At 39.6% G+C, this 13,305-nt stretch overlaps 1 long non-coding RNA gene across 1 annotated transcript; it reads right to left on the bottom strand.

The window, feature by feature from the left end:
* Positions 1-12,607: 12,607 nt before the first annotated feature.
* LOC112847508 (uncharacterized) lies at positions 12,608-12,967 on the bottom strand. Its single transcript, XR_003221077.1, has 2 exons — positions 12,877-12,967; positions 12,608-12,764 (listed from the first exon to the last, which is right to left on the bottom strand). It is a non-coding gene; the product is annotated as an uncharacterized LOC112847508 (long non-coding RNA).
* Between the last annotated feature and the right edge of the window lie 338 nt (positions 12,968-13,305).

Here is a 13,305-nt window from a genome sequence, read left to right as displayed (position 1 = left end):
TACCTAACATCCTCTATCCTGATATTGCTCTTCTTTCCATGATAGTTTTTGCACCCGACCCAGGGTGCAAAAAGCACAATTTACCTCCAGGCAAACCGGCTAGATTGAGGAGTGGCATTTAGTTCTTCTAAAACAATAACCTGGGAGACACAGGATGTTAAGAGGTTGAAATGACATTTACAATCACCTTGCTATGGCTGAGTGAGGGCAACTCTAAGGCGTAGTTCCGCTTATAGAGAATTTAGAGTCCCCTGGAAAATTAAATGAGGATTTACACACTTGTCAGGATATTACAGCCTTGTGAAGACAAACAATATGGCTAAAGCCTGCTGCTGCAGGGCCTGCCGCATAGCAATCTCATAAATATGCTTCTCTGTTTCTTAGCACTCCATCTCATTCCACTCCACTCTCTATACCTCATTCTCGACTTGTCGTGTTCTGCCTCCATTCTGTCTGTTTTACCTGCAAACTACAGGACTAGTTTGTTCAAATTTTGCACGTTTTTCTACTTTCAGTCTCACTTCCCGTCCCTAAATGGTGATAATAATTTTATTTTTGCTTCAAACTGCAACTTTGATTTTCATTCACATGCTAGATGTGATTTATACTTGAGCAGTTATGTAGACACATCTCCATATTCTGTCTTTTACAGAGGAGACTGCATAAGTTAAGTAGTTGCTCTAGCATGTGGAATTGTGGGTGTGTCTTTATTTATTAAAAATGCATTTCACAGATCAGTACTTATCCACCACATTTTCCCTCTCATGAAATTAGATAAGCCACCAAATGCAGGCAATATTATATAAGTGGATCTAGTCATTACACTGTCTGCGTGCATACCATTAATGTTTACTGATGCCAGACAAAAAAGATTTTTCCCAAGATTTCATTTGAACTAATGGTGAATGTGTACAGAAAGATGAATTAGTAGCTGACCGTTTTTTCTCACTTCAATTCGATGTGTTACAACAGAAAGTAATCCAGCCTGACCATATACACTGAATTTGGAGGCCAAATCAAGATTTCAAACTCATTGTGGTGCTCCTCAAACCATTCCTAAATCATTTCTGCTTTGTGGCAAGGTGGATTATACTGCTGAAAGAGGCCACAGCCATCAGGGCGTACTGTTTCCATGAAAGAGTGCCTAGTCTGCAGGAATGCTTAGGTAGGTGGTACGTTTTACCCAAGGTAAAGGAACCAAGTTTTCCCAGCAGAACATGCCCAAAACATCTCACTGCCTCCACTAGCTTTTCTTCTTCCCACAGTGCATCCTGTTGCCAGGTGTTATTCAGGTAAGCGACGCACATGCACCCACCAATCTACATGAAAAGAAACATGATTCATCAGGCAAGGAAATCTTCTTCCACTAGTCTGTAATCCATGCTGATGTGTCCATTGTTGGCACTTTAGGTGGTGGACAGGAGTCAGAATCAGTCAGGGTGTCCATGCTGATTTTGATTCTGCATCTGCTGACCCATATGCAAAGCACTGTGTATTCTGACACTTTTCTATTAGAACCAACATTTTTTGGCAAATTGAGCTACAATAGCTTACCTGTTGGATCAGCCCACATGGGTCTGCCTTCGTCCCCCACATACAGCAGCAAGCTTTAGCAGCCTGTGACCCTCTCACTGGTTCACCACTGTTTCTTCCTTGCTTCACAAGAAACCTTGACTTTTAGGTTTAAAACAACGGCCTCCTGTATCGAGTATTTAGGTGATTCATCAATCCATCCTGACCTCCTTAGGGGAAATATACCGATATTGATATTCGAGGTAAGGATTTTAATGACATATTAAAAATGACATATAAAAAAGATTTGACCATGGCAACTTGTGGTGTTTACATTATATGATTCACCATGGTTATTATGTCAACATTTACTAATTAGCACTAAACCAAATTGTACAAACTGTTGTTTTGACCTAATGATGGACAAAAGGCCATCAGCAGTCATGCTTAATATATCCACTTGATAAAGACATAAGAAATTAATTTTAATGACTTCTGCTTAAACATTTAAGGTCAGTGAATGCACAGCTTAAACATATACACAAACTCAACATCTCTTTATTACATTCACTTTGTTTTTGATGTAGATCACCTCAGTATTATTGTTTTGTTTTGTTTTTTTGTATTTTAACATGCTTTTATATGCCAATAATGCAGGTTTTTATTCATTTATTTTTTATGTGGGGTGGGAGGAAAGTATGTGAGAGGACTATTGAGTGTGTAGTCCTATTGGAGTACACAATGCTATATGAATGTCTCTGTTCTTTAAGACTCCATACAGGCCCAGAGAGAATATGCAAACTCCACACAAAAAGGACCAAGCAGCATTTGAACCAGTACCCTTCTTACTCTGAGGTAACAGTGCTAACCACTGCATCATCATGCCACCCTGTGCTTATGTGAATTTCTTCTTCTCCCACTGTCAAAAGACATCCTTGTTAGGTCTAAATTCCCCCTATCTGTTATTGTTGTCTGTCTCTATGTGTTAGCTATGTGATGGATAGGCAGCCTATCTAGTGCATATGGTGTCTCATGCCCTGTGACAGCTGGGATAGGCTCTAGCACCTCCGTGACCCTAAATTTGATATGCTGTGCAGAATATGGTTGGATGGTGATGGATGGATGTTAACTAGAACAGCTACATTGCTTAATGACTATATTTTCATTTTGCTGGCACATTTGCAACTAAATTCAAGCAAAGGTCTCATGAGTAAGTCATATTTCACTTCATTCTTTACGGCAAAGCCAACTACTTTGTCATGTGTGCCTTTTACTGTGGACTGGGATGTCCAGACTTTCTATACTGCGATCATGCCACATGTATTAGAATCTCTGAGTTCTATCCACACTGCAGCTAAAAGCTTACTAAGTCTACTGCTGTCAGCTCTCATCTTTGTCCCCATGTATGCTCTCTGGTACAGTTCGCATACAATCACATACACACAAAAATGCCTTTCTACAAGCATATTTTGTGCACTTGGTTCAAGGCTGCCTGTGCTTCTGCATGTGCGTGGTACTACATCTATGTAAGTACATGTGTATGTGATTGTTTTGCTCAGTCATCTGTGCTCTCATCATATTACCAGAGGTTGTTGCAGCACAACAAATAATTTATGGCCCAGCTAACCAAGCCAAGAGACAAGCAGGACTGGCTTGTACTGGAAGTCTAACAGAAAGGGATTCCAAGTGTGTATTTGTGTGAGTGCACGTGCATGAGTGAACATTTTTAGGTATACTGTATATACGGTTATGCATATGTTTGTTCTTGAGTGCATATGTGAGTATGTTCAATGAAAGTGTGAATCAAAACATGTAGAATGTAATTTACTGTGTTTGAAATGTGTAAGGTCTGCTTTAATCAGCAGGGCAGACACTGAGTGGATTCTTTTATAAACTGAAAAGTTTTATTCATAGCAGCTACTTGTCAGCTCTGTTAAGTATGGCCTTTAAAGAGGAGGGCTGGGATGTACTGTTGGCAGTAGAGTAATTAATGCCAATCCTTTATTTTTATTCATTCAAGTTGTATTCTCTCTTTGACTTTCTCCACACCAACATTCATTGATTAACTCAGCATGCTGAGGATTTAAACAGCATTTTCCTTTCATATTCGTAAGTTAGACAGTGGATGGCACAGTGGTTAGCCCTGCTGCCTCTCAGCAAAAAGAAAATCAGGATCCAACTGCTTTCTTTCTGTGTGGAGTCGGCATGTTAAATTAGCTGCTACTTATATAGTGCCTTTCTACTTAGCTGAGCACTCCAAGCACTCTCTCAGCACTCTTATTCACCTATTGACATACACGTCTACTTTCTTTCACACAGATACTCTGATGAACGCACTGGGGGCAACTCAGTATCTTACCTAAGGACCCTACAGCATACAGACTGGAGACATCAAGGATCAATCCACCAACCTTCTGATGTGTGGATGACCCAGTGTACTACCTGAGCCATGGCTGCCCTATCTTCATCCTGTGCCTGTGTATATATAATCTGATTTCCTCCCAGTGTCCAAAGACGTGTTATTCCTGTGATGGACTGAGACCTGTCCAGGGTTACCCTGTCTCTCACCCAGTGACTGCTGGAAAACGCTTCTGTCCCCAGCACCCTCACGATGCTGAATTGGGTAAGTAGGACAGAAAATTGAGTTCTAACAGTGTCATATTGTCTAAAACAAAGTAAGTGAAAAAAGAAGGTGAAGATGGGAGCATTTTTCAAAAAAATGTTATATGACTCACTAGGATGTGGATGCATTACAAAATCCTTTCTTAAGTGTCATAATTATGACTTTTTTGTGTGGTTGGCTCCTGTTTTAAAGTCTTTTTTGTCTTTTGCTGTAAAGTGATTTGAATGATATCTGTATGAACTGACATGCAAATAGTCATGTATGCATGGCCCCAGTTAAGCTCAGACTAAGTGGGATGGGCTGTCACTGCAGAATGTTGTTATTGCCATGTTGGTTAGGCATTGCCTTCATAGACTGTAAAAACAGACATGATAAACAAGTGGTGGATCAGACTCAGAAACCGAAGACTGTGTGCCCTTATATTGTAGTGACTTGTCAATCACATGATAGACCTGCCCTTAAGCCTACTCTGTTTTTAACCTCCATTGTGACTATGAATTATATGTTGTTTTATTGCATTTTGTATGGATTTGGACCATAAAACCAAAGGAAAATGTTAACTGATAGATAACATATAAATATTTGGTATGACTACCCTTATTATTTAACACAGACCAAATTATTTTAGGCAAGCTTTCTCGTAATTTATTTAAGTAATCTTTAGTAATACTTCTTAAGATATAAGGATATTCTAAAGCTCTTGTTCAGATATTGGCTGTTTTCTGCTTTCCCAATGCTGAGGTCCAGGCTCTGGGAAGGACAACCAGTGTTCATTGTGTGTTTTTCATGCATTTACTCCACTTGAAGTATGTTTGGGATTATTGTCATGTTTAAAAATTAAGCTGTTGCCAGTTACATTGCATTGCATGGTGGCTCAAAATCGGATGGTACTTTTCAGCTGATGGTCAGATTCATCTCTCAGGTGCCCTGTCAGGTCTTTGCTGGATTTTTTCCTGTTTCTTTATGGCGTGACTTTCAGATACTGTTCAACTGCTATGGATTTTTTTTAGGCCTGCTACTTCTTCTTTTGTCCTCTACTTGTCAAGTTTCCTAAAAACAAAATGAAGACACACTGTACATCATGCCAAGACATATTAGTCTGCTCCTCAGTAAAAATGTTTATTGGTTCCAGTCCAGCATTAAAAAGGGTATATTTAAGTTGGGTGAACAGAACCTGACTTTAGCACCTTAGACTATTTAGCAAACAAAGTTTCTGCCTTTTATTATAGTTTTAAGAAGAAGAAGAGTGTGAGATAACTTGACCAAAGTGGCTGAAGAAGGGCAGGAGACAGATGCCGTCCAGTGTAGCAAGTGATTTATTTACCATATTGTGACCAAAAATATTTACAAAAAAAACAACAAACTCAATAACTCCAAAGTTAACTTGGTACAAATAAACATAACTGAACTTAAACCAATAAAAATTAATGTCAAGTGCACTCAGCTACACGGACCCGGTCCTCCCCTCTTGAACTTCTTAGTTCTTCTGCCAAAATACTCAAACTATCCAAACAATATCCTCCTCTGGCCTACACCTAGACAAGAACTTCCCAGTAGTTTGAATTGCAAAATGGCCCCACAGTGAAAGTGCACTCTCACTCTCTTTAAAAAAAATAAATAAATGATTTTAATGGTGGAGGCCACTGACATTTTTTTCCCTTCTCATCTTTTCTGACAGGGCTGTAGAAGGTGCAACACCCATCAGCAGGACTGGTATGGGCTGTGTTGTGCAAGGAGTAACAGTATGGAAATAACACCAAAGTCCTACAAAATGATCTTCAGCAGGCCGGTGGTGTGAATGTCTCTCACCGAAAAACTGAGTTCATAAGAGTGGCCTTAAGGCCTGATGTCCACCAGTCAGGTCTGAAAAGAGTGTGGAAGTGCTGTATTATTTCTAAAAAAACATCCATTTTCTCTCTTCTTCAGTTACGTGACAAAGAGAGCTATGTTTTTTTAATAAAGCATATTAATTTCAGGTAGTCTATGGAGATTTTGTGTGGCTGCTTTGTTACCTTTGACATAAAGAGCCCAATCTGATTGTCTGCTTCTTGTTCCAGGACACTTTGGACATGCAAGAAATTAAATTGCTGACAGTATAACACAGGAACCTATTTCAAAACCATCAGCTTGAATTTTCATTTGGAAAACACTTAAATTCTTTTGTTTTTGTGAGAAAAACAAAATACATATACCTCGGCAGAAGAAACATGGTTAGACACTTTTTTTCTATACCAACAGCTGTCAGAGGAGAAGGTTATTTGTGGGAAGAAACAATGTGATTTCAACCAGCCCTTCAGCCAGCTACATGAAAATCACAGGCCAACGTCCAGATCGTCAATTTAAAGTCACTTCAGCATGCCACGTTTCTTCAAATAAATAGAGAGGTAGAAGAAACAATTATTTAGTAAGGGTCTCGCTCCTTTTCTTTGAAGTTTCTATCTTCTTCTCAAAAGAATTACCAACTTATTGGAAAGGTAGTTTTGAAGTAAACGTTACTGCTACCCTGTCTACTGGCATTATGTAATGTGGTCCTTACAGAAAGACAGAAATTGCAAGTGTCATGGCAACAGCACTTCTGTGGCACTTTCATGTAGCACTGAGGTATTTTTTTAACAGCTGGAACAGCTTTTCATAGCAGTAAGTAAAAGCACATTGCTGACAGCTGATTTCCAGTTAGTGGTTGCCTTGCTAATTTGCATATCATAATAATTTACTAGCACACACCCAGTTAAATTAGTTTTTCATCTTACTTAGTACTCCACCTGAGATTATTCTAGTGGCAAGTCTATTTTTTTTCTGCATTAATACTCTCAGAATAGGGTACAAGTCATGGAGCACAATCTAATGATTGAGAATCACAAGCACTCCTGCTTCATTCTAGTTTGGAAACGTGCCGTCTTCAACTGAAAATTTCTCAGTTGTAAACAGAGAGCTTGCTCTCACAGCTGTCCAACAACTAAAACTAAAGCCAGTTATATCACCTATTCACCTATATGTTCTACTTTTAAATCCAACTAGGATTTTTTTTTGTTTTTGTTTTTTTTTTTAATATAGGATAAAATATTCAGGTTGACACATATATGACTGGAATAATTCTTTCCTGCCTCTGAGGTCTCTGATGAAAAATATATAAGGCCAGGAACTCCAGGAACCACAAGTAAGCCTGTAGTCTGAAAACAAAGTGCTCCATTACAACAACGAGGTACTATGAGGAGAGGATAATTTATTAACATAAAATACTTTATTTATTTAAACTGGACCTGACAATAGTCAAGTTAATGTGATTGTGAAACTGGGAGACACCTCACACTCATATGGTAGTGACAACCAACCACATGGCAGATCCATATTCTGATTTATTGTCCTTTTGACTGTCCTTAAGTAAAGCAACATAAATAACTGCTGATATTTGTTTAGAATCTCACTCTTCCGCCGGTCTTTCCAAACTAAGAGCTCATACTAACAGAGCAGTTTGCTCTCAGACTACATGCTTATTGTCTAGCAAGCTTTGACTCCTTTGGTCAGCTGTTTATACAGTGCTTAAATTTACTCACAGTACTTATTACTGACTTAATCTCCTTATTCTAGTTTCCCTACCTTTACGTATTTGCAGGTAAATATAATTAATTTGAAATTGGAAATAAAATAAATTGTAATCCTTTTTAATTACAACATCCAACAAGGCTACAGAGCAACCCCTCAACCACATCTAGGTTTGTCAGACCACATGTCCATGCTGCTGATCCCTGCATACACTCCCATCAGGAGGGGCCTCCCCCCAAGCCACAAACACTTTGAAAATCTGGCCAGAACATCAGCTGCAGAACTGTTTTGAAAACACAGACTGGAGCGTGTTTGAACACCAGGGCCAGGAGGAGCATGCAACATCTGTGCTCCTCTATACAAACTTCTGTGTTGACAGTGTCACTGTGGACAAACATCTGTATTCAAACCAGAAACCTTGGATGACAAGGTCCTGCTAAAGCAACGTGATGCTGCTTTCAGATCTGGTGACAGTATGCAGTACAGTGCATCCAGATCTGATCTGAAAAGAGGTATCAGAGAGGCCAAGACCAAAAACCACTTCAGCAACAACAATTCAAGACAGGTATGCCAGGGAGTCCAGCACCTAACCTACTACAAGCCTGGCAATACCACGATGACTAAGGGCAGTGCGGGGTTTGCGGAGGAGTTGAACCACTTCTTTGCATGCTTTGAGGTGAAGGGACCACGGCTAAAACATCTGACAGCAGCAGCAGCCTCATAGTGCAAGAATATGAGGTGAGGTGCACACTGAGGGAACTGAACCCCAGGAAGGCCTACGGTCCAGATGGGGTGACTGGGAGGGCCCTAAAATAATGTGCAGATCAGTTTGCTGGGGTCTTCAATAAGATCTTCATCGATTCACTGTCCCAGTCCTGCATCCCGCCATTGCGGGTTCAGAGGCTGTCAGATTGGTGTGCGGTCAACAACTTGGACCTCAATACCACCAAGACGAAAGAGCTGGTAGTCGACTTCAGAAGGAGGAAGTCTGAGCTGCAGCCTATCAGCATCAACGCAAAGTGTGTGGAAATTCTGTCCAGCTTTGAATTCCGGTGTGTGCACATAGACAAAGACCTCCAATGGATTTCAAACACATCAGAGGTTGTAGAGAAGGCCCAACATTGTCTCCATTTTCTGAGAATCTTCAGAAAAATGGACCTAAAGAGGGAGCTGCTGATCATCTTCTACTGTTGCTTCATGAAAGTGTGCTGACATATGGCATCTCTTTGTGGTTCTCCAGCTGCACCATGGCACACAAAAAGGCACTTCAAAGGGTCACCGATATGGCCCAAAAATCTGAAAACTGCTGTTCACAAATGTTGTCCATCTAATCTGACTGACCTGGAGCTGTTTTGCAAAGAAGAATGGGCAAGAATTTCAGTCTCTAGATGTGCAAAGCTGGTAGAGACATACCCTAAAAGACTGGCAGCTGTAATTGCAGCAAAAGGTGGTTCTACAAAGTATTGACTCAGGGGGCTGAATAATTACGCACACCCCACTTTGCAGTTATTTATTTGTAAAAAATGTTTGGAATCATGTATGATTTTCGTTCCACTTCTCACGTGTACACCACTTTGTATTGGTCTTTCACGTGGAATTCCAATAAAATTGATTCATGTTTGTGGCTGTAATGTGACAAAATGTGGAAAAGTTCAAGGGGGCCGAATACTTTTGCAAGCCACTGTACCTTGAAATTGATTCCCCAAACCCAAAGAGAGTGCAATGAGGGTGATTGGATCATTATTCACAGGTTAAATGATCAAACAGGGCATCCCACAAAAGCACACAATGCTCATTCTTTGTACTCTATATCTCAAGAACTACCTATATTCTAGTCATTAGTGTTTTGCTTGATTCATTAATATATATCCATAAAATGTAAACGCATTTTTTCTGACAGCAATGCTTACACCTAATCAGGCTTTATAGGCTACATCAGAGACTTCCAAATGCCTGATGGGATACATGTTACAAAATACTATATTTCAGTCCTTTTCATTCTCTACAGAGATTATTAGGCTTATGAGGGATGATGCTTATTCTTCAATCTCAGTGTGCTGTGGGCAGTTTATTAAGGAGGGTGGGAAGATGTGTGTAGCATAATATAATAAAGCAATATAGTAGGAAACATAAATATATGGACTTGTCCATGGATAACAAAAGGTCTGCAAAATGCATGTATAAAGAAAAATGCTCTATACCGAGATTTCTTAAGAACGAGAACTAAAGATGCTGAAATCAGATACAAAAGATATAAAAATAGGTTAACTAATATACTTAGATATAGTAAAGGGGAATACTATATGAAGCAAGTAAATATAAATAAAAATAATATTAAAAGATTATGGGAAATACTGAACAGTGTTATAAAACGTGGGGCTGGACAAAAGAACTATCCCAAGTATTTCATTTGTAATGACCATGAAGAATACAATATGGATGTTGTGGCAAATAGTCTCAATGAATTCTTTGTAACTGCTGGACCAAATTTAGCAAGAACAATTACTGATCCTGGGAAAGCATAGGAAAAACCGGATACACTGATAGACAGAAATCCATATTCTATGTTTCTCACAGCCGTTGATGAAAATGAAGTTTTTAAAATTGTCAAAAAATGTAAAAATCAGAAATCTTTGGATTGTAATGATATTGATATGATAGTGGTTAAAAGAGTTACATACATCTGTAATTTATCATTTCAAACCGATCAATTTCCAGACGGAATGAAAATAGCAAAAGTTATACCTCTATACAAATCTGGCAACAAACACCATTTCACAAACTACAGGCTTGTCTCTTTACCAGTGTTGGTCAAGTTACTTGAAAAAAGTAATCAGTAACTAATTACCGATTACTCCCCCCAAAAAGTAATCCCGTTACTTTACTGATTACTTATTTTCAAAAGTAATTAATTACTTAGTTACTTAGTTACTTTTTAAAAACACGATTTACAACCTGAATAGGTGATAAAGTGATAGATCTTTCAGCCCAATTCTACTTTTTCTGCATAATCCATCATACAAAATGTAATCAGATGGAAAAGTCTCTTTTAAAACTTGTTTTATTAGTTTTAATCTTTTAACTTTATGCATCAAGCAAAAATTTAATTATATGCAACATTCTCTTACTGGAAGAAATTTGTTTAATATTTAAACCTATTTTCTGCACATTCCAGCACATAAAATAAAATATTTTTTGTGTTTACACTCAGTCTTTCAAATAGATGCAAGTAAGACACAGCAGAAAATAAATAAAGTCAAAGACTCAGCGGTCCTGTTGCTCTATTTTCACCTGTAAAGCAGGAGAGGGTTAGGCGGAGGTTTACCCTGGTGCAGGTGTGCCGCGGCGGTCAGTGGAAGAATCCGCGAGTTTCTCTGTGAGTTTCCCATTACATCGTAGCTACTCGGTGCGTGCTCCGAAGTTTAGGGGTTTTTTTCCGCTGTAAAAAGAAGTTTTCTTCCCACGCACAACGGACACTAATGTTTTTGTCACTTTTTATGGAATCAAACTCAAAGTAAGGTCAGTACTTCCACGCTTTAAACGCTGCACGCTCATACTCTCTCCCACAATCAATATATGATCCACTGTTGATCTGCACACAGCTGTTGCCACAAACGTCGCACTCGCTTAGGTCACTGTCATGAGACACTCTCGCAAAAAAATCACGGTTTTAGTAACGCAGTAACGCAGCGTTCCTACGGGAAAGTAACGGTAATCTAATTACCGTTTTTGCAATAGTAATCCCTTACTTTACTCATTACCTGAAAAAAGTAATCAGATTACAGTACATGGGCAGTAACGCGCGTTACTGCCCATCTCTGCTCTTTACTACCTCAATTCTCAAAAATTCTTGAAAAACTGTTTAACACTAGAATTACTGAGCCTTTTTTCCCTGGTGCAAGTCCCTACTACTAGATTTACTTGCCTGCGCAAATTTGCGTAAATTCCCCCCGACCTTAACACCTCTTGGCACCCCGCTGAGATTTTCACAGGTCTTCAGCTCCATTGTTCTCCTGCTTTTGTTGTGCAAACACACCCTCCCCCAACCCCTAACCATGAGAGATTCAGGTCTTTCCTTCCCTGCAAGGCTACTTTCCTTCCTTACCTGCAGCGTACTATACACCATGGTAGTTTCTATGTGCAATATTTCTCATATGCAATATTAGTTCTTGTCAATCCTTGTCACTACAATGGATGCCTGGCCATAAACATATATACACAGAGTTGTACATATATTTATATAGCCACACCTTATATAATATGCATAAAGTCTAGTTATACACACAGATAGATAGATAGATAGATAGATAGATAGATAGATAGATAGATAGATAGATAGATAGATATGTGTGTGTGTGTGTGTGTATACATACACCAATATTTTTGAATACTCGTGTCCATATATATGTTTCCAGATTGTTTGTATAGTGCACTTTCTATACCGTGCTCTGTCCACTTTTTTGCAATGACAATGCAGAGTTTCCACTTGTGGGACAAATAAATGCAGATTTGCTATGTGTGTGTGTGTGTGTGTGTGTGTGTGTGTGTGTGTGTGTGTGTGTGTGTGTGTGTTTGTGCAACATTGGCATTTGTTTACTCAGATCCAAGGCAGGCCAAACCTCTGTGTTACAACCTACATACAAAAGACACACATTCACAATATATGGGTACACAAGTCTGTTTTATTTCAAAGTGTTTCAAACTTTACAGCATTTGCAGACCCAGTGTCCATCATCCCTGCATTTGGCACAGGTGAATTTCTGACATGTTGCACAGGTAAACCTGCTGCGATTCCTGTTGCAGCTCTCTTGCACCTGGTACTGCGTTGTCTTTACAGTCCCTGGCACAGCACCTGCCTCTGTGCTAATATTTCCTTGTGCTGCATGAATCGGCAACGAAGTTGCTGAGGTAGAAGACGCAGAAACAATCTTCTTTTGCCTGTCCACCCTGTACATGCCTTGTACAAAATGTAGGCATTCACTGCCGCCAGGTCCAGCATATTGTAGAAAACCGCTACTGGCCACCTGCGTGTTGCTGCTCTTACGGAATACATCCGTGCCATTTGGTCCAACACGTCTACACCACACTGTAAAAGAAGAGAGAGAGAGTCTGAGTATATGTTTTTTTCTATAAGCCTGTACAGCACACATCAGAAAACATTGTAGCACTGGTGTAAAATTGTACACACATTCACATACCTTCATGTGGTTATAGTCTGTTATCGTGTTGGGTTTCCTCTTTCTGCCGTCACCGATCGTCACGTCTTGGTGCATGGAACTTAGAACACACAGTCTTGTTTTTTTTAGGTGCATAAATTGTCAAGGAGACACTGCCACTTCTAAGCACTGAAGTGGAGAATACCTCTCGCTTTGCAGTATCTTTTGCAAGTTGAGGAAGTTCACGCCGGACTTTATTCACCGTGCCCAGTAACGTTGTTTTGCGCTGCAGCAGTCTGTGCGACAGTAACAGTGAAGTAAAGAAATTGTCCGTTGTGACATTTCTCCCATCATCCAAAAATGGCTCCATCAGTTTCATGACCACGTTCTCTGCCAGCCTCTCTCCCTTCTGACGACTGGGGTCCTTTCCCAAGTAAGGAGATGCACTGCAGACATATTTGGTGTCCAAAT

The sequence above is a fragment of the Oreochromis niloticus genome, linkage group LG2 (genome assembly GCF_001858045.2).
Source record: "Oreochromis niloticus isolate F11D_XX linkage group LG2, O_niloticus_UMD_NMBU, whole genome shotgun sequence".
Classification (NCBI taxonomy): domain Eukaryota; kingdom Metazoa; phylum Chordata; class Actinopteri; order Cichliformes; family Cichlidae; genus Oreochromis; species Oreochromis niloticus.
This window is presented reverse-complemented; position numbering and strand designations above follow the sequence as displayed.